General features: G+C 39.8%; 1 protein-coding gene and 1 pseudogene across 2 annotated transcripts in view; one reads left to right on the top strand and one right to left on the bottom strand.

Annotated features, from left to right (window-relative positions):
* Positions 1-23,686, bottom strand: part of Supt3h (SPT3 homolog, SAGA and STAGA complex component) — a 332,054-nt gene that overhangs the window by 213,603 nt on the left and 94,765 nt on the right. The window lies entirely within an intron of this gene.
* Positions 9,170-9,960, top strand: LOC110312497 (putative uncharacterized protein ZNRD1-AS1 pseudogene; annotated as a pseudogene).

The following is a 23,686-nucleotide window of genomic DNA, read 5'->3' on the forward strand; positions in this document are numbered from 1 at the left end:
AGCTCAAGATCTCTATAGGCAGTCCCCCAAAAAAGCCATCAACAAGCCCAGGAGCTTCCCCTCCTCTGTAGTAGGTACCGACAATCTCATAAGTTGCCGTGCCCAGGAAAAGGCAATTCCAAGGACTTGGTAGGACACTGATGCTCAGACCTCAGAACAGTAGCTCAAAGTCACAAAAGCTGCAAATGCTCAGTGGAGAGGGACTGGGAGCTGGCTCAGTCAGTAAAAGCAGAAGGACCAGGATTTACTTCCCCATCATCTAGGCCACAAAGGCAGGCATGGTGGTGCCTGTCTGTCATCCTGACGAAGAGGAGGTAGACACAATCAGATCCTTGGAACCCCACAGTTGGCCAGACAGCCTACCTAAGTCGGTGAGTTCTAGGTTCAGATAAAGAAACTGGACTCAGAACTAACATGCAAAAGAGAATCTCACGGGAACCCAATCCTAAACAAAGAACTTCAGGAAACTAAGGAAAGCTGAAAGATAGAAAGGGTTTTTCTCCAGGAAAAAAAAGTCACTAGGGCATGAGAGAGAGAGAGAGAGAGAGAGAGAGAGAGAGAGAGAGAGAGAGAGAGAGAGAGAGAGAGAGAGAGAGAGAGAGAAGAAGAAGAAGAAGAAGAAGAAGAAGAAGAAGAAGAAGAAGAAGAAGAAGAAGAAGAAGGAAGAAGAAGAAGAAGAAGGAGGAGGAGGAGGAGGAGGAGGAAGAGGAGGAGGAGGAGAAGGAGGAGGAAGAGGAGGAGGGGAGGAGGATAGGAGGAGGATAGGAGGAGAGGGGAGAGGGAGAACAATTAAAAAGAGGCAAGAGGCTATAAATTTGAGAGAGTAAAAGGCAGGGTGCATTATAGGGGGTGGAGGGAGGAAAGAGAAAAGGAAGAAATGATGTAATCATATTTTAATTAAAAAAAAAAAACTAGAAAGGCTGAAAAAGAAAGCACAGCATTTAAAACCACTTACTGCTGTTCCAGAGGACATGAGTTCTGTTCCCTAGCACTCATGATAGGTGGTTTATAATTGCCTATGACTCCAAATCCAGAGCATATGACATACTGTTCTAATTTTCATGGGCACATGAACATGAATAAGTAATACAATATAATCATATAAATATATGCTCCATACATATATGAACATGCATTCAGCCATTAAAAACCATGTATGTGCATATACATATACACACATACATACATACATACATACATACCACTAACTAGCTCTTCAGAAAAAAAAACTCTCAGGAGCCTTGGTTCGCCCATCTTACCTCCCTTCTCTCTCTTCTCAGGCTGCAGAGGATCCACACTGCCTCACTGAAGTTCAAGCTCCTTGAAGGCACAGTGACTGTCTTCCAGGACACTAACTCTGCTTCCAGCCACAAAGCAGCTACTTCCGCAGTGCATAAGGCCTGCCCCACTGGTCTAAAGACCACATTATTATGCTTACACCACACAAGGGTAGGTGCTGGAGTTCAGTTTCAATGCCATTTCCATTGCTACTTACTGCTTGGCTTATTCGATTCAAATATTGTTATCACAGCACCATACAGTAAAGCCAGGAAAATTAAGTATTCTATTGCTTCTCCTTGTTATTTTAAGAGGAAGTCCCTTAAACACAGTAAGTACTAAATAAAGACTTAATAGCAACAATAGTCTGACATGTACAGAGTATGCGTAACTCTATAGGATGTTTCTGAAAGATAAAAATGAATAATATAAATAGATAATGAATGAATGAATGAATGAAGTGATAAGGTAACTGTACAATTTGCTTTAAGAGGTCAACTTCAATACCAACCCTATTATCAATAGGCATACATTTGCATCTGAGACAATTTCAACTGAAATCAACATTGAACCTGGGGAAAGAAAGCATGATGCAGTTCTAGGGACTTCTCACTTTTATCAAGAAAAAATAAAAGCCCTTCCATCAAATTCTATTTCTTTTAGCCTAAATTCCACTAAATACACGTGCCTAGCTCTTAGGCAAGAGCAGAAAGATAACCCGACTGATCCTCCACGTTTGTAATGTCACGCTGTACTTGTGCACACTGCATACTTGTAAAGATACCGTGTTCAGGATCTTTACAAGAAACAAAAAAGATGATAAAATGAGCTGTCCATGTGCACTCCTCCTTCTTGACACTCACACAAAGTCTAAGGAGACCCTGCCCTCCTCCTTCAGCTCCCACAAGTGGTGATCAGAGGATACAGACAGTCATGATTGCTTGTGACATGCCCTCCACCAGGCTCATGGTTGTAATCATAGGCCTCAGCTTGTAGCCATTCTGTTTAGGGAGGGAGAGCGTTATGGAACATTTAGAAAATGGAGCCTATCTGTAATAAGCAAACATGGAAGGCGGAGGGTAGGAAGCAACGTCTTACAGTCCTGTGTTGCCATGTTGCCTGTTTTCTTCCTGCCTCTAGATCCACCTAGATTGTGAGCAAAACCTTCCATTCCTGCTCCCACAGCGAAAGGCATCCCAGGACCTCCAGCATGCCTTCCTTACCAAAACCAACGGGGCCCCCAAACTCCTGGCCAACATAATTCCTTCATCCCTCCTACTGCTTCATGGTAAGAATTAGTCACTGGAGGGGAGAAACAGCTAACACAGAGAGCCTACTGGGCAGCACAGTAGACTACAAATGGCTTTTATTCAGGATCTAGCTGGATGGGAAGCCTCAAAAACTCACTTCCATCCACAATCTCAGGTGGTTGTTGTTGCTAGATAAAGAAAACAGAATCTATTAGAGTTAGTTGTCTTTAGCATTAAAGATCCATACAACTACACAACATATATTTAGAGACATTTTTCTAAGAGCAACATGTCACTATTTGTAATTTGGCATCTGTGGCAATCTTAGAGATCCTATAATAATAGTGGTCTGGAGAGACAACTCAGAAGTTAAAAACACTGGCTGTTCTTCAAGCTGGGAATCATGTGGGTTTGATTCCCAGCACCCACATGATAATTACAACAGTCTGTAACTCAAGCTCTTGGGGATCTAGCTACATCTGTGCCCTCTCCTGGCTTCTATTATCAGCGCTTATGAAGTGCCCATTTGGTATCTTGTTACTTCTGTGCTGCGAGGACCTCTGGACAACTTCTGATTTTGTAGAGTTTATTAATTTTTTCTTTATTTCATTTAATTTAGAGATGATGAACTCATGGTCACCCAGACTACTGAATTTGATTTTATTTTCCTGTAATACCCCAAATCTGGCAACTCTTCTAGAAGACTACACTACTTCTGCCATTTCCTCTTTTCTTCTTTCCCTGCCGTGCCCCTCCCCTGATGAAATCTAAAGATGTACTATCTTTTATAGCTAAAGCACACATTTTACTGAATAAACCCAACTCTGCTCTATCCAATAAGTAAGAAAATAGAATCTGAGACCTGGTATTCTCACCTATTTCAGCCTTTTTTTTTTAAAAAAAGGTAATTTAATATTACTTAACAATGATCCTACAATTCCCTCATTTCCATCTGGCATAGCCCTTCCCCAGGAGCTCCAGAGCTGCTACTTCCATTAACATTAGAATGATGATATAACTTGTTTAAATTTTCTGTTCAAAATAGATACTGTACAAAATAGTATGAGTTCAATATTGATAAAAAGTAATTTTAAGATTCAGACAACCTTGAAATCATAAGAAAGATTTTCCTTCCTTAGTACTGCACAAGGAAGGAAGTGGGAGCTGCCTTCTACACAACATCATAGCAGCTGTCTGACATCTTGTGAGCTCTAAGATGCTTCATCTATTACCAGTCATCTTGATATGAATATGTCAAAATTAAGTATAAATGTAAGAAATCCAGTAGTACCTGAAGAGTGTAGAGAAAATTCAAGGTCGGCTTTAATACACAAGGGCCTAGTAAGCCAAATCACACATCTTACAATGCTAAGAGTGCTCTGTGATGGAAAGACCAGCCCAAATAACCAGCAGAGCCACCAGTCTCCATGTGGACCTGAAAACCAATAGAGCTGGTAAGTCTGATGGCCTGGGTTCAATGTTTAAACCTAAAGATGTTCCCTGACCGCCATCCACACATGGTGAAAACACAAACATACACATACACGCACACACACACACACATATACACTATACGAACACACACGAAATAATAATGAATTTTAACACATAAGAAAATTAATAGATGATTCATAAGCATATTTTATATTTAAATAAAACCATAAAAATTGAGAAAATAGGGATATCCTGTCCACAGAAGGCTCTATAAATGGTTAAGTACGAACACACAGAGAAATAATAATGAATTTAAAAACATGAGAAAATTAATAGATGATTCATAAGCATATTTTATATTTAAATACAATCATAAAAACTGAAAAAAAATAGGGATCTTCTATCCACAGAAGGCTCTATTAATGTTAAGTATGAGACATGTACTAGCTATTGCTGTCTGGATTTCTGAAATATTTGTATCTATATTTGACTCACACATGAGCTCTAACATGAGAAAGACAGCAACAAGTCTTCATTACACTCAGGGCTCTGTGTCACTAAGTATTAATGGTGGCAGTGCAGGCGACGACGCTGATGTACCCTGAAACGGATAACTTATTTAATGCTGTAAATTGTGTGTCATTTCACGTCTTCAGTTTTGTTTGCTAAGAATTACACACAAACAAGACATAAATACACTTAAGAAAAAAGTTGCTGGAAATAAAGGTAGTACCAGCACTGGGCAAATGTAAACAAATATGGTAAGCACACCTACACAGAATCAGTACAGGCTATTTTTATCCCAAAACCCCAAAACCACCATGGCATTTTTATGGCTTATGACTGAAGAGAACCTTTCAAACCAAAATGTCCCCAATTTGAACAGTAAGTCACTTCAGGATTGATAAAATATAATACCAATATGTTAGCACCATCAAACTTAGAAACCTCATTGAACTGTCCCTTCCAGGTTATGAATTTATAAGAATGTCACTTTTGTTAAAGGATGGGATTCCAGTGAAGTACAGTATTTATATGCAGTTTTTCTCACATGTACTAGTTGGGATATCATTCCTATATCACCTCTGTATGCTTTATACTGACAGTGAGTCAGATCATGAAATTCCTCAAGCTAGGGATTATAATTTTTTATGATTAAATATGAACCAAATATAGTACCAAAAGCAACAAAAAAAGTAAAGATAAATCCCCAACAACAGGACACACAAATAGTACTTGAGAAACCAAATTCTCAATTTTTCAACAGATAAAAGACGTGATCAAAAATCAGCAGGGAAGCTGCCCCTGGGAATCCATGAAGAACACATTGAATATAAAGAATAGGGATTCCAAGTACCAGGGACGAGACTTACAAGGCTTGTAAAGAACCGAAGGCCATCTTCTAATGCCACAGAGTGAGGAATGGTGGGTAAATTCCTGGTAGACTTCTTAGAAAAAGTTTAATATCTGTTTACCAAAATAGGAATGTTCTTAATTCTTACTTCTTCACACGTATTTAAATTTGTGGCTACTACAGAAAATACTATGTCTATATAAACTTAAATAGAACAACTTTTTAAGTACAAACTTAGCTCTAAAGCAACATTTGCTAAACCATTAAGTTTTCCAATTAATGTAATACTCATTTATTGGTAAATGTGAATACTAGTGAACTGGTAACAGGCCCTATAGACATCGCTACCTGCTTTTCAACATATTACTGTAGAACTGTCTACCTGTAAGTATGGAATTTCGATTAGCAGAGTCTGTGGAACACCAGAGCTGACTCTGATCTACCACAAAACAGTCAAGGTTCTGTGGAGAGCTACTATCACTGATATTCCTCACATCTAGTAATAGAAAGGTTTCATTCTTTCTAATAGTTCTAAACCTATGCTTGTAAACCACAGCTTCTCAGTGAGGGCTTGGAATAGGAGCTCTAGGCCAATGTAAAGTCACCTATGTACCTAGAAAGAGGCCAAAAGTCTCCTCTCAGAGAGGGCATCACAGATGGCATCTGATGGCCAATCATACAGAGCAGCACTGATCACAAAGTCACCTATGTACCTAGAAAGAGGCCAAAAGTCTCCTCTCAGAGAGGGCATCACAGATGGCATCTGATGGCCAATCATACAGAGCAGCACTGATCACAAAGTCACCTATGTACCTAGAAAGAGGCCAAAAGTCTCCTCTCAGAGAGGGCATCACAGATGGCATCTGATGGCCAATCATACAGAGCAGCACTGATCACAAAGCATTATTACTATTTCTTTCTCTACCCACTCCACAACCCTCTGTATTTTTTTCAATTGTGCACAATGCCACAAAGTTATTAAAACATGGTACATTTCTTCCAAATCATAGTAAGTACCTATGTTGGGAATCTAACTTAATAATTCTTAGATTCAGTGATATATGGAGTCTAGCTGGTCTATTGTTCTAGGTCCTTTTAGCAGTGACTAGACATTCTTTGAAATCTTCATTTATTTCTCCTCATATGCTTCATCTTAAAACATCACTCTTTTGTCAACAATTTTTACCCAGAAGCCAGTCTAAGCTATATACCAACATAGAACTTCCTGCCATAAGTTTAGAATCTAATAAAAGTTTATTGTACATGTGTTCATATCTTTGAGTGTGCAAATATGACCTTTCACTATTAGATTGCACTTCCAAACAAGAGAGATTGTTCCTTACTGTCTTAAGAGTTTTATTGCTATGAAGAGACAGCATGACCAAGGCAACTCTTATAAGGGAAAACATTTAACTGGGGTTGGCTGACAATTCAGACGCTGAGTCCATTATCATGTGGTGGAAAGTATGGCAGTATGCAGGCAAATATGGTGCTAGAAACTGAGTACATCTATATCTTGATCTGCAGGCAGCAAGGAGAGTAGCTTGATTATATCAAACCCTGCCTCCATCGTGACACACTTCTGCCAAGGCCACACCTATTCCAGTAAGGCCACGCCTTCTAATAGTGCCATTCCTTTTATAAGCATTCAAACAACATGAGTCTATGGGGGGCATTCCTATTCAAACCATTACAGTTACCAACCTTGTCTCGGCAACCTCATACACAAGCTCTTTAAATAAACTAAAAAAATTGTTGAAGACAACAGCAGCACACTTTTAAGCTGATGTCATAGAAAAGATAGTTCTTTGGGGCAAGTTCCTTATAACAGATCTCAAACTCATATGTGACTATATTCAGAATTCCATAAAAGTAAGGCATCTTCCCTGACAAAAGAGGTAGGTAGTTCTAGAATTTAAAACTTCTGTTTACAGATATCATTTCATATTACAGATTATATCAAGCATAACATGACTAGTAGATCCCTTTAGGATTAAATGAGGCTTTGGGGTGAAGATCTTACCAACTTGTTCCTAATGAGTATTCCCAACTAGTATCTCCTAATAACTTGATCAGACTACCACAAGGGTTCAGGACTGATGGCTACAGTTGGCTTCATCTACCAAAACTGCTTTAGAAAGTGACTATATAAAATGTATGCTTACAGGTACAGTACAATGATAGCTGTGTTCCTGAAGGCCCAGTGGGGGCTGGGAATAAATCTTTGTGATTTTCCTGAATATAACACCAGGTTACCTTTTAACCTTCATTCCTTTTTTTATACTATAACGCAGTTTTATGCACTGAAGGCACTTGAGCTCATGCCATCAAGAGGACTGTGTGACAGGGGTGACAGGGTTGAGTACAGCTCTGCTCAGCATTGTGGATCCTGGAGGAGTAATCACTACTTCTACCTCTACAGTGAGCTTATGAAGAAACAGCACATTTTCTTGTTTGTACTCCAAACAAGAAGTATCAAGTTTTTCAGACAGACAGGATTAAGTACAGTGAAGCTGAAGAAAACTAGATGTAGAAGGGACCAACAAAAGCTGTCAGGGAAGTGATCTCAGAAGAGATGTAACAGTTGACAATTGAGTAAGAGCATGAAAATACTGGGTAGGATAGGTTGGGGAGAGAATCCCAGCTTTGTCTCTGGTCCAGCTCTCTTCACATGGTAGTAGCCTCTGCCTCAATGCTGACATCTGATACCATTTTTATAGGTAATGTGAACACAAGTCACTACAAGTCACTGGGGGGAACAAATGCTTTAAGCTAGTTCGATCACTGCCATTTTCTTGGAACTTTCCCCCCCATATAGTTTTAAGAGGATGAGAGGAACGGGTGTGGCAGCAGTCCCAAGATGGCACCCCGGGACTGCAGCTAAGTCGTATGACTTGCACCTGACTTCCTCATACACCTGAAAATAAGCCACAACCATCGTGAGAGCTGCACAGGTGTACCATGATGCTGGCAGTGTAAACAAGTCCATATTTGGTGGAGACATGCCCACTGCCGCCCTGATTGGCTGAAGCTGCGTGCCTGGTGAGGTGACCTGGCCTGCTGTGAGTGGATGGGGGTTGAATGCATATAAGCAGACCACCCTGGGTTCCCAGGGTCCCCGTAGCAGCATTGAGGCGTTCCTGCAATAAAGGCTGTTGAGAAGAATCCGACCATGTTGTGTCTTCCTTGCCGGCCGAGGTGGGCGCAACAAGAGAAGTCTTACTATCCAGGCTCAGGTAACCCTTCCTAGGCTAGGCCTCTGGGGAGGCTTAAACTATAGGCCAATGCCACCATATCCAACAGGAAAAGCTTTTATAAAAATAAACAAGAGATCATTTGTCTTGTTTACCAATAAAACTGTATTATGCAAAATAAATTTTGGTCTTTAAAAGTAGTGCGAAAATGTGGACCGTCATCTGTGAGCTTTGTGCAGGGAGCAGAACATCTCAGAAAGGAAGGTCTGGGTTGCCATGGCATTTTCAGTCAGGTATTGTGATGTCCTATCAGTTAAAGGAATAGTAGCTTGGAGCCTCTGGCAGCTTTTCCTGGACCCCATTCTACAATATTTCTTCATTTGTACATCGCACCCTACAAAACCTAAGAAGTGAGAGGAAAAGAGAAACCAGCGTACTAACTTTCCTGAATACTGACTCTGAGGCCATTGGAATAAGAAAACTACAACTCCCACTGGTCCTGAAACTGTGGTCTTTTGCAGCTGTGAAGTGGCTAAAAGCAGTTAACATACTCTTTGGCAGCCTTGGACCCGCATTACCTTTTGAGGCTACTCTGAACAAGCTAGCCTCCCTCACATTCTTTGGGAGGAATTCTGGGCAATTGGAAGGTTTTGGCTTGACAGAGGCATCTAACGATACCAGTCAGCTAAAAGGCAAGAGTCTCCATTGGCATACTGGTTCTTGCCTCTGAAATGTAGGTGGCGTGCATACAACAGCAGCAAGCCACCGGAGGACTAGAAAGCATCAGAAGGTAAGACTGTTCTCTTGACTACTGACTTACCAAAGCAGCCTTACCATGATAAAACAACAGTGGAAATGATGAGGAGAAATACTCAGGCAGTGACACAAGGGCAGAAGCAACACAGCGCATGAAGGGAGGCAAATATTCCTGTTCAGTACTGGAGAAAGAGGGGAAGGAGACTAAACGGCAAGCACAGCCCACAGGCCGGGCCAGAGAGTGTGCAAACAGACTGTGTAGATGCTTCCCCAGTGAAGGGCTGCCAAGAATTGTGCATGATGCCCCCACAGCACGGACAAGACAGCAGGTAAAAAAGAGGGAACGGGTGCAAATCAAAGACCACCAAGAACGCATGCTTCGAGGGAGGGAACTCACAGAGCAAAGACTCAAAGAACAACTCATGCAGAAAGACCAGAGCCAGTTCCCTTCACTTGAGAAGCTCCATCGAGTGAAGGAAGAGATGAAGGACTGTGAAAGGGCCAATGCACACCCGCTTCTGCAGCTACGCACTAAAAGTCTCATTAAGTTGGAGAGTCTTTTGGAGAAGTCTCAGGCAGGAGATGAATGGAAAACAGCTGTAAAGCCCAATCAAAAGAAATGCTTGGCCCTGCCACCATTTTTGAGAAGTCATGTACGAAAAATCAAAGATCAGTAAAATTTCAGTGCCTTTTGTGGAAAAAAAAATTACTAGGAATTAAATAAAAACTTCTTAGAAGCACTGTGTCATTTGGCAAGATTGTTCAGCAATTCTGACACCCTACCTTGCTTCTGAAAGAGCTAGAAGGGACAGAGATAGCTCAGTGGTTAAGCACATGCTGCTCTTGCAGAGGACCCGGGTTCAGTTCCCAGCATGACCAGCACCCATGCAGTAGCTCACAACCATCTGTAACACTAGTTCTAGGGGAACTGATCTCCTCTTCTGGACTCCACAGGCATCAAATATGCTAGCACAAAGGTATGCATACAGGCAAAGCACTGGTTATACACATAAAATCTCTTTTTTAAAAGTTTGAAATGAACATTATTCTCCATATTCTGCTTTTCTTTTGAGTTTTTTTTTTTAAAAAAAAACAAAGCACAAAACATCCTTAAAAGTCTAAACTTGGGAATTCTGTATTGCACATTCATAGAACAACAAAAACAAAACATTCAAGGAGAAAAGAGTAAGTGTGTAAGGGGATTCAGGAAAGGGGATACAATTAAAACTAAAAATTCCAAATGCACAAAACACTTTAAGAACAAAGAAAAGACCAGTAATTTTCATAAACGACATACTGGCATGAAATACTCAGAAGCTTAAGTTAGAAACAATTGCTATGAAATAGTCTTTAAAATGTAAATGATCTGATTTTAATATGAACATAGTTCATTTCAACTAATCAAATTCTCACAAGGCAAGCCTCAAAAAGACCCATGAGCTAATCATATTCATTTGGCCAATTTAACAAAGGAAACAGGGGTGGTAGGCAGAGCAAATAGGAGCAGAGCTGTAGGTACTGGGGTGGTGGGTGGAATAAGAGGGAGAGGAGGAGTGGCTATTTGTCAGAAGAGGCAAAGTAATATTTGGTATCATGCCCCAAGCAAAAGACCACCCAAAGACATGATCCCTGGTGAAGCTGAGATCAAAGCAGAGCTCATCAGCACCGACAAAAACAATTCTCTTCCCCAATTTATTTACAAAATAAACCAGAAACTATACTTTTTGAGACCCCTTCCTATAGATGAGTACCACACTAACATTTCGATTAGAAAACCATTAAGTAGTAAGCCCTTGCTTCTTCATATCTCACACTACAGGAAACACAAATGGCCATGTTTGGCATGTAGGGGATTGGAAATATTTTCTGAAAAAATTACCACAGAAAAAAATCTCACAGTAAAAATTTAAACTTTGTAACAGACCTCCCCTGAGCACTAGGCCAAGAATTCCCCACATCATGTGGCCCTCTGGCCTCACTTCCTCACTACTGTCCTGAATGAGACACTGGGAAAGTTCTAGAAGTTTTCATCCAAGAACCATTTTTGTTTTAAAGAACTTAACCTCTTTCATGGAACAAACAGAGTTCTTCAATGGTGAGTTAGAATTTTAATACACACTGAAACTGTAAACGCTATAGTATGAGGTATTTCCTCAAAATGAGACAAGAGAATGAAAAAAATCGATGGAATAAAAGGAATCTTGCAGGCTTCTTGAAAAAATAGTCAAACTTCGGAATTCTAATTTTTACCAAAGTTATCAAATGAGTTGAATGCAAAGTTTCTCAAAGCAAAACAGTGAGCGCCTTTAAGTCCAGCCATTCATTTTCATGAGTGCTTATATATTTAACTTCTATAAACAATCTTTTGCTGAAATATGTGAGGAGAAAACTATGTAAGGACTTCTCATCTTTCATTTGGACCACTGGACTGACTTGGGAGTAGATCTTCAAGAAGGACTAAAAGCAGATCTGAAATGTTTCGAACAGGTTAAGATTTAAACAGGAGATACCCACTGACCGTCTGACCATTAGATTAAAGGACTGACATTAAAAGACCTAAGCAGTCCTTATAACTCCGTGAGAAATAGCTCATAACCAGAGGCCTGGAGCCTCCTTGGAAGGGATTCTGATAGTCTGGTGTGGTGGAGCACACCTTTAATCCTAGCCCTTAGAGTCATTAGTCCTGGCAGAGGCAGGCAGAGCTCTGTGGATTTGAAACCAGCCTAGTCTGCGAAGTTCTGGCCTACAACAGGCTGCACAGAGAGACTTTCTCTCAAAAGAAAAAAAAAATACGCAATAGCAAATACATACATGGAGACATAGTCAGCAAGTGCAGCTGGGGAACTGAGAATGAAAATAAAGCATTACTAAAACCATTAAGGCACAAAAGATGACCAAATCCTGTCATTTGTAGCAACAAAAGTGAAACTGAAGATATTGAGTGGAATAAACCAGGCAGGAAAAAGACAAACCATTACATGCTTTCACCTACATAGAATAGAATATAGACAGACTGAGCTCAGGAAAATAAAACAAAGAAACAACAACAGCACAATGAGCAGAAAGAACAGTGGCTAGTATTGTCCAGAGGGGAAGACACAGAGGGAACTAAGGAAATATTGGTTAAGGAGCACAAACCATGGCCAGACAAGATGGCTTGGGCTAATGCACAGTGGGCACTTACAGTTAACATACAGTGTTCTTGAATCCACGTTTTGAATGTTCTTCCCAGAAGCAAGCAAGTTTTAAATGACAGATAACCTACACATGTATGGAAGATCAATATACAAAGTACTAATGCACCCAACAACAGACTGTGATACAGAAAAACAATTACCAATAAACATTTACAATAATTTTACTATGCACTTCAAAGAAAATTAATGTAGATACTATACAATCTGCAGTCAAATTTCTTGGCATTTACCATTTGGAATTTAAAACTTAATTAAACATGCCTCCCAGGCCTACCCACATGCCACTATAATGGAGGCCTTTTCTTAATGGATGTTCCCTCTTCCAAGATGAATGCACCTTGTATCCTGTTGACAAAATCTAGGCAGCACACATGAAAATGTGCTCAACCATGTGACTAAAGTTACACGACTCTGGCAAGGCAAAGGTGTGTAGAAATTACAAGCACTGACTGCTAAGAATTCAGAGGGGATTGAGTAGTCCAGGTGAAGCACAGATATTGATAAAGCAATCAAACTAAGTATATTACAGTCTTATCATGAATAATAACGGTAGATACTTGTCCAAGCCCAGTGAATGTGACCTGGACTCTAACTCTTTTTTTTTTTTTTTTTTTTGAGACAGGGTTTCTCTGTGTAGCCATGGCTGTCCTGGAGCTCTCTCTATAGACCAGGCTGCCCTTGAACTCAGAAATCCACCTGCCACTGCCTCCCAAGTGCTGGGAATAAAGCCATGCGCCACCACGCCCAGCTTCCAGTCTAACTCTTAATGTAAAGTTCGGCTTTAAATAATACTGATGAACACTCACTGACCAACTGTAACCAACACTGGAGGAGGGGGAAGAAAGCCATGGAGGATAAGGTACAGGGGAAGAATCTTTCTGCAACATAAAACTGAACTAATAACTACAGTCAATAAAAGCAAAAGAAATGTGGGTGTTTTGGTATACTCAAATTTTATGTCAAAACTGTTTATAAAAACAGTTCTTGCTCTTCCGGTCAGAAAAGCACCGGGGTAGCTAGGGCGCAGGGTCAGCTGACACTCGCCAGCTACCCACAACACCCGCCACAGGATCCTAAGACTTCTGGTGAGTGGAACACAGCTTCTGCTCCAGTCCAATCACGTGGGACCTGAGATTGCTTTGGTTGGGGAGGCAGAAATCCGGCCTGAGTAGGGCCACAAGGCTCTTCCGGTCAGAAAAGCACCGGAGTAGCTAGGGCGCAGGGTCGGCTGACACTCGCCAGCTACCCACAACACCCGCCACAGGATCTTAAGACTTCTGGTGAGTGGAACACAGCTTCTGCTCCAATCCAATTGCGCGCGGGACCTGAGACTGCATTAGTTAGGGAAGCAGAAAACAGGCCTGAGTAGGACCACAGGCCTCTTCCGGCCGGACCAGCACCGGGGTAGCTAGAGCGCAGGGTCGGCTGACACCCTCCAGCTACCCACGACCCCCGCCACAGGATTTTGAGACTGCTGGTTAGTGGAACACAGCTTCTGCTCCAATCTTTAAACAGTGACAACGACAACAACTAACCCCAGAGATTACCAGATGGCGAAAGGTAAACGTAATAATCTTACTAACAGAAACCAAGACCACTCACCATCATCAGAACCCAGCACTCCCACTTCGACCAGTCCAGGGCACCCCAACACACCGGAAAAGCTAGACACGGATCTAAAAGCATATCTCCTGAAGATGGTAGAGGACTTCAAGAAGGACTTTAATAACACACTTAAAGAAATACAAAGGAACACTGGTAAACAGGTAGAAGACAGTTCTAAAAGCATATCTCCTGATGATGGTAGAGAACTTCAAGAAGGACTTTAATAACACACTTAAAGAAATACAAAGGAACACTGGTAAACAGGTAGAAGACAGTAAAGAGGAAGCACAAAAATCCCTTAAAGAATTGCAGGAGAACACTGCTAAAGAGTTACAAATCCTTAAAGAAAAACAGGATAACATAATCAAACAGGTAGAAGTCCTTACAGAAAAACAGGAAAACACATCCAAACAGATGATGGAAATGAACAAAACCATACTAGACCTAAAAAGGGAAGTAGACACAATAAAGAAAACCCAAAATGAGGCAACACTGGAGATAGAAACCCTAGGAAAGAAATCTGGAACCATAGATACGAGCATCAGCAACAGAATACAAGAGATGGAAGAGAGAATCTCAGGTGCAGAAGATTCCATAGAGAACATCGGCACAACAATCAAGGAAAATGTAAAATGCAAAAAGATCCTAACTCAAAACATCCAAGAAATACAGGACACAATGAGAAGACCAAACCTACGGATAATAGGAGTGGATGAGAATGAAGATTTTCAACTCAAAGGACCAGCAAACATCTTCAACAAAATTATAGAAGAAAACTTCCCAAATCTAAAGAAAGAGATGCCCATGAACATACAAGAAGCCTACAGAACTCCAAATAGACTGGACCAGAAAAGAAATACCTCCCGACACATAATAATCAGAGCAACAAATGCTCTAAATAAAGATAGAATACTAAAAGCAGTAAGAGAAAAAGGCCAAGTAACATATAAAGGCAAGCCTATCAGAATTACACCAGATTTTTCACCAGAGACTATGAAAGCCAGAAGATCCTGGACGGATGTTATACAGACACTAAAAGAACACAAATTCCAGCCCAGGCTACTATACCCAGCCAAACTCTCAATTAACATAGATGGAGAAACCAAAGTATTCCACGACAAAACCAAATTCACACATTATCTCTCCACGAATCCAGCCCTTCAAAGGATAATAACAGAAAAAAACCAATACAAGGACAGGAACCACGCCCTAGAAACAACAAGAAGGTAATCCCTCAACAAACCTAAAAGAAGACAGCCACAAGAACAAAATGCCAACTTTAACAACAAAAATAACAGGAAACAACAATTACTTTTCCTTAATATCTCTTAATATCAATGGACTCAACTCCCCGATAAAAAGACATAGACTAACAAACTGGCTACACAAACAAGACCCAACATTTTGCTGCTTACAGGAAACTCATCTCAGAGAAAAGGATAGACACTACCTCAGAATGAAAGGCTGGAAAACAATTTTCCAAGCAAATGGCATGAAGAAACAAGCTGGAGTAGCCATTCTAATATCTGATAAGATTGACTTCCAACCCAAAGTCATTAAAAAAGACAGGGAGGGACACTTCATACTCATCAAAGGTAAAATCCTCCAAGAGGAACTATCAATCCTGAATATCTATGCTCCAAATACAAAGGCAGCCACATTCATTAAAGAAACTTTAGTAAAGCTCAAAGCACACATTGCACCTCATACAATAATAGTGGGAGACTTCAACACACCACTTTCACCAATGGACAGATCATGGAAACAGAAACTAAACAGGGACACAGTGAAACTAAGAGAAATTATGAATCAAATGGATCTGGCAGATATCTACAGAACATTCTATCCTAAAACAAAAGGATATACCTTCTTCTCAGCACCTCATGGTACCTTCTCCAAAATTGACCACATAATTGGTCACAAAGCAGGCCTCAACAGATACAAAATATTGAAATTGTCCCATGCATCCTATCAGATCACCATGGACTAAGGCTGATCTTCAATAACAAAATAAATAATAGAAAGCCAACCTTCACGTGGAAACTGAACAACACTCTTCTCAATGATACCTTGGTCAAGGAAGGAATAAAGAAAGAAATTAAGGACTTTTTAGAGTTCAATGAAAATGAAGCCACAACATACCCAAACTTATGGGACGCAATGAAAGCATTTCTAAGAGGAAAACTCATAGCTCTGAGTGCCTCCAAAAGGAAACTAGAGAGAGCACACATTAGCAGCTTGACAACACACCTAAAAGCACTAGAACAAAAGGAAGCAAATTCACCCAAGAGGAGTAGACGGCAGGAAATAATCAAACTCAGGGGTGAAATCAACCAAGTGGAAACAAGAAAAACTATTCAAAGAATCAACCAATCAAGGAGCTGGTTCTTTGAGAAAATCAACAAGATAGATAAACCCTTAGCCAGACTCACTAGAGGGCACAGGGAAAGCATCCTAATTAACAAAATCAGAAATGAAAAAGGAGACATAACAACAGATCCTGAAGACATCCAAAACACCATCAGATCCTTCTACCAAAGGCTATACTCAACAAAACTGGAGAACCTGGATGAAATGGAGAAGTTCCTAGACAGATACCAGGTACCAAAGTTGAATCAAGATCAGGTTAATGATCTAAACAGCCCTATATCCCCCAAAGAAATAGAAGCAGTCATTAATAGTCTCCCAACTAAAAAAAGCCCAGGACCAGATGGGTTTAGTGCAGAGTTCTATCAGACCTTCAAAGAAGATCTAATCCCAGTTCTTCACAAACTATTCCACAAAATAGAAACAGAAGGTACTCTACCCAACTCATTCTATGAAGCCACAATTACTGATACCTAAACCACAAAAAGACCCAACAAAGATAGAAAACTTCAGACCAATATCCCTTATGAATATTGATGCAAAAATCCTCAATAAAGTTCTTGCTAACCGAATCCAAGAACACATCAAAACAATCATCCATCCTGACCAAGTAGGTTTCATCCCAGGGATGCAGGGATGGTTCAATATACGGAAATCCATCAACGTAATCCAGTATATAAACAAACTCAAAGACAAAAACCATATGGTCATCTCGTTAGATGGGGAAAAAGCATTTGACAAGATCCAACACCCATTCATGATAAAAGTCTTGGAAAGATCAGGAATTCAAGGCCCATACCTAAACATGATAAAAGCAATCTACAGCAAACCAGTAGCCAACATCAAAGTAAATGGTGAGAAGCTTGAAGCAATCCCTCTAAAATCAGGGACTAGACAAGGCTGTCCACTTTCTCCATACCTATTCAACATTGTACTTGAAGTCCTAGCCAGAGCAATTCGACAACAAAAGGAGATCAAAGGGATACAAATTGGAAAAGATGAAGTCAAAATATCACTTTTTGCAGATGATAGGATAGTATATATAAGTGACCCTAAAAATTCCACCAGAGAACTCCTAAGCCTGATAAACAGCTTCGGTGAAGTAGCTGGATATAAAATTAACTCAAACAAATCAATGGCCTTTCTCTACACAAAGAATAAACAGGCTGAGAAAGAAATTAGGGAAACAACACCCTTCTCAATAGTCACAAATAATATAAAATATCTTGGCGTGACTCTAACTAAGGAAGTGAAAGATCTGTATAATAAAAACTTCAAGTCTCTGAAGAAAGAAATTATAGCAGATCTCAGAAGATGGAAAGATCTCCCATGCTCATGGATTGGCAGGATCAACATTGTAAAAATGGCTATCTTGCCAAAAGCAATCTACAGATTCAATGCAATCCCCATCAAAATTCCAAATCAATTCTTCAACGAATTAGAAAGTGCAATCTGCAAATTCATCTGGAATAACAAAAAACCTAGGATAGCAAAAACTCTTCTCAAGGATAAAAGAACCTCTGGTGGAATCACCATGCCGGACCTAAAGCTTTACTACAGAGCAATTGTGATAAAAACTGCATGGTACTGGTATAGTGAGACAAATAGACCAATGGAATAGAATTGAAGACCCAGAAATGAACCCACACACCTATGGTCACTTGATCTTCGACAAGGGAGCTAAAAACATCCAGTGGAAGAAAGACAGCATTTTCAACAAATGGTGCTGGCACAACTGGTTGTTAACATGTAGAAGAATGCGAATCGATCCATTCCTATCTCCTTGTACTAAGGTCAAGTCTAAGTGGATCAAGGAACTTCACATAAAACCAGAGACACTGAAACTTATAGAGGAGAAAGTGGGGAAAAGCCTTGAAGATATGGGCACAGGGGAAAAATTCTTGAATAGAACAGTAATGGCTTGTGCTGTAAGATCGAGAATTGACAAGTGGGACCTCATGAAACTGCAAAGCTTCTGCAAGGCTAAAGACACCATCAATAAGACAAAAAAAACACCAACAGATTGGGAAAGGATCTTCACCTATCCTAAATCAGATAAGGGACTAATATCCAATATATATAAAGAACTCAAGAAGGTGGACTCCAGAAAGTAAAATAACCCCATTAAAAAATGGGGCTCAGAACTGAACAAAGAATTCTCACCTGAAGAATACCGAATGGCAGAGAAGCACCTGAAAAAATGTTCAACATCCTTAATCATCAGGGAAATGCAACTCAAAACAACCCTGAGATTCCACCTCACACCAGTCAGAATGGCTAAGATCAAAAATTCAGGTGACAGCAGATGCTGGCGAGGATGTGGAGAAAGAGGAACATTCCTCCATTGTTGGTGGGATTGCAAGCTTGTACAACCACTCTGGAAATCAGTCTGGCGGTTCCTCAGAAAATTGGACATAGTACTACCGGAGGATCCAGCAATACCTCTCCTGGGCATATATCCAGAAGATGTCCCAACCGGTAAAAAGGACACATGCTCCACTATGTTCATAGCAGCCCTATTTATAATAGCCAGAAGCTGGAAAGAACCCAGATGCCCCTCAACAGAGGAATGGATACAGAAATTATGGTACATTTACACAATGGAGTACTACTCAGCTATTAAAAAGAATGAATTTATGAAATTCCTAGCCAAATGGATGGACCTGGAGGGCATCATCTTGAGTGAAGTAACACAATCACAAAAGAACTCACACAATATGTATTCACTGATAAGTGGATATTAGCCCAAAACTTAGGATACCCAAGATATAAGATACAATTTGCTAAACGCATGAAACTCAAGAAGAATGAAGACCAAAGTGTGGACACTGTGCCCCTTCTTAGAATTGGGAACAAAACACCCAGGGAAGGAGTTACATAGACAAAGTTCGTAGCTGTGATGAAAGGATGGACCATTTAGAGAATGCCGTATCCAGGGATCCATCCCATAATCAGCTTCTAAACGCTGACACCATTGCATACACTAGCAAGATTTTGCTGAAAGGACCCAAATATAGCTGTCTCTTGTGAGATGATGCCGGGGCCTAGCAAACACAGGAGTGGATGTTCACAGTCAGCTATTGGATGTATCACAGGGCTCCCAATGGAGAAGCTAGAGAAAGTACCCAAGGAGCTAAAGGGATCTGCAACCCTATTGTTGGAACAACATGATGTACTAACCAGAACCCCGGAGCTCTTGTCTCTAGCTGCATATGTATCGAAAGATGGCCTAGTCGGCCATCACTGGAAAGAGAGGCCCATTGGACTTGCAAACTTTATATGCCCCAATATAGGGGAATGCCAGGGCCAAAAGAATGGGAATGGGTGGGTAGGGAAGTGGGGGGCGCTATGGGGGACTTTTGGGATAGCATTAGAAATGTAATTGAGGAAAATATGTAATAAAAATATTAAAAATTAAAAAAAATACAGTTCTTATCAAAGCACAAATTCTTTGTGAAGACCAGTTTAGAACTATGCCTGCCACTGCCTGTAGCAAAAACATGTAGCACACATGCCCAGAACCCATGATGTCACAGAAGAATGAGGTGCAAGGAAACAATTATCAAATTACTGAGTTTCTGAAATTGGCCTAGTCATATTTGATACCTACATATCTTTAACATTCTTTACTGTACTTTCGTGTTCACTAGTTTTCCTGAGTAAAGAAATATTGAAAGAACAGAAATGTTCAAGAGAGCAACAAAATGGCTAAAAGGGCTCACTGCCAGTCACTGCACAGCCAGCCCTGGCCGCCAGCTCAGTGCCCCCATGCACTGAGACCTTTCCACTTTCTGGAACACTTTCCTCACATCTTGCAGCCACTCACATGGGTGCTTTGTCCTCTGGTTCTTGGAGAAGTTCAGGTTTTGAGTCTGGCTTTACAGGTCTTATCTCTGATACTGACCTTGTGAAATGATCAAGGCTTACGGGGGATATGACACTCCTACCACATTCTGATTTATCTAAGCAAAACACTATGAAAAAACAAAAATATGACTGTGGGAACAATGCTTTAGAATGGGAAGATGTAAACAAATCTGGATAACATTAAATAATTTAATGAGAGGCCGGGCGTGGTGGCGCATGCCTTTAATCCCAGCACTTGGGAGGCAGAGGCAGGTGGATTTATGAGTTCGAGGCCAGCCTGGTTTACAGAGTGAGTTCCTGGACAGCCAGGGCTACACATAGAAACCCTGTCTCGAAAAAAAAAAAACAAACAAACAAACAAAAAAAAAGTTTAATGAGATTGCAGAGTGGGAGAGATGGTGTAGTAGTTAAGAAAACTTGCTGCTCTTCCAGAGGACCTGAATATGGTTCCCTGCACCCACACTGAGCCAGTCATAACCTGTGTGTAGCTCTAGCTCAGGAAGATGTGATATCTCTGACCTCTGTGGGCTCGAGCACTCACACACACAAGCAAAACACAAACACACTTTGAAAAAAAATTATTTTAATAAATAAAGAGTAAAGTTTAAGTCTTTTTATAAGAAGCATAGTAGTATTAATTCAAGTTGGCATCCCAGAGATAATTAAATAAATTTTCTTTTTGTTTTGCTCTAAATTATACTAATTGATTATTTAAATAAAATGTTCTTAATCAAGAATTCAGAAATTTTTTCTGCATCTCAAAAGGTTTTCTCTCATGAAAAAAGCAAAATTCTGCCAATACTCTTCTGTCTTGGTATTTCTAAAATGCTCAAACAGATAGGGAATGAAAAGTACAAAGAATTTAACAACTTTGATATTACAGCTAATATCATCCAAGGTAGCCATGTCCTGCAGAGAATTAAACTAATATATATATTACACACACACATATATATATATACACATATATAGTCAAATCAGAAATAAAACTATATATAAAATCTTAAATGCAAAAGTAACAACCCTGACTTTGGATACACAGATAACAGGATTATTGAAGATATGAGAAAACACATCTTCCTATAGTTGCATTGCATGGGAAGTTTCTGTTATGGCTAGGTCAACTTCCATATGTTATGACACAATGTTATTTATTCTAAAACCAAGACAAAAACAGTAACCATGGTGACACTTGTGAAGAACCTTAATGATTCTATTTTTCAAACTCTGCAGTTCAGGTTCCTTAAGGAATCAACACACCACTTATTTTCAAAATGAAACATACTGTTAGGGATGTATTCAGGGGTAGGGGATTCCTATCAGGTGGGAGGCTATAGGCTATAACCCTGGCACTGTAGGAAAATAAGGAGAAGAATTATAAAAGTGTATGGTTAATGGGGAAGGAAAACGAGATGGAGAGGGACAGGAAAGAGGTCAAAGATCAGAGTGGAAGTCTGTGCAGTTAGGAACAAGATTTGCTCTTAGAAACCATAAAGTCAAAAATAAGAGAATGTTTATACATTCATATGTGTGTGTGTTTCTTAATAGAAATGTTTAATAAATGCATATTGATAGATCAAGAACCAATTGGGGAATAGGACCTTAGCATCAGAGCCACCCCTACATCTGACCTTTTCTGACCAATAAAATATATTCTCTGAGAGGGGGCTGGTAGAGCGGCCCGTTCCCAGGACTTAAAACAGGGTATCAAAAGCTACACACTACAAACGCACAATAATCAGGAAAGCTTGGAGTCATAAATAATTTTACAAATTCAATTAAAAATTTGAAATTTGTTTAAAACTGACAGTTTTAAAATGATTGTTTTTAATATTTTAAGATTATATCATAATAAAACTGTTCTGTAATATAAAGTTAAATATCAAAACATTGCATCAAATTACTGCCCATGTATCTCCAGGACCAAACAGTATGTGCCCCAAAAAATACACACTTTAGAAATGTAATGTGATGCAAAGATCTCTTAGAAAAACCTAGTACTTCATATGAGATTAGGAAAGTAAGAATTTCATCTTCAAGATTATAAATATAGATTTCGAGATAAAGTAAACTCATATCTGACATGATTTTAACACACATCAAAGATAAATTAATTCTCTAAGCTAATATACTTTTGAAATTATTTTATCTATTTAAGTCAAATTATCTTAAATTTAAAAGGCACAATATAATACATACACACACACTATTATACATGTGTGTTACATGTTCCTTTGCCAAGTCATTCACTCATTAGCGATCAGCCACATGAGGCAGGCCTGATGGCAGACCCCCTTTACCCACAGCACTTGCAGTTGGGAGGCAGAAGCATATTGATCTGTGGGTTCAAGGCCAGCCTGATCTACATAACAGGATGCAGGCCAGCCAGGGCTACATACATTATAAGACCACAATCTCAAAATTAATTTATTAATTAATTAACAAACACAAAAACCATACAGAAATCTGTGGTACCTTTTTGGTCTTTATATGGAATATGTTGATGTTTCTCAAATGATATGACTTCAAAACCAAGAAGAATCTATTAGCTCTATAATTTATAGTTATTTTTTATTAAATTTATTAGTGACAAAAACACAGCTTTCAATCATCATTTATACTATTAACTATATTCTTGTGAGGTACCATTTTTCAGGTGAAGTTTTACAGATGTAATACTGGGAACTTGCAAGTTTTCAGTAATATTTCTTATTCTTTTTTATTATTTTTATTCTTAGACACATTTGTGGGTTTTGTTTTAAATGAACTGGCAGATAAAGGATCTTTGTGGCAGGATAATGGGAATGGGGCGAGAACAAAGATATGGAATGAGGCTAAGTTACTGCACAAATAGTGGCCAAACAACTGTGTGATTTTGTAATAAGTGAACTAGAGAAAAGGTGGCAGGAATGGATGTGGCTGAAGAAAGGTGGTAATGATCAGAACTTTGAGTCTGTATTGGGAGATTGCTCAGTCAGGGAAGGGTTTGCCATGTACCATGAAGACCTAAGTTTTGATATCCAGAACCTACAAACAGCCATGTGCATCAATGCTTGCTTGTATTGGGGAGGCAGAGGCAGGAGAATCCTTAGAACTTGCTAGCCTGATTTTAGCTTCAGGGTCTGTGAGAGATACTCTCAAACTAAGGTGAAGAGTGATTAAGAGAGACATCCATAATTGGCCTCTGGCTTTCACACAGACAGACATACACACATAAGCACACATATAGATATACTCAACAAAAGAAGGAAAGGAAGAACTTCTCAGTTGTGCAGGTAGATGGAGGGTAGTGTGTGTCTTAGCCACCTCACTCTGCCTGTGTAGTGCTGTCGGGGCAGACGAAGGAGGAACTTGCTTGGGTTTTCCCAAAGTCTTATGAAAACC

This window comes from Mus caroli, unplaced genomic scaffold (genome assembly GCF_978045245.1).
Source record: "Mus caroli unplaced genomic scaffold, Mus_caroli_1 scaffold_18, whole genome shotgun sequence".
NCBI lineage: Eukaryota > Metazoa > Chordata > Mammalia > Rodentia > Muridae > Mus > Mus caroli.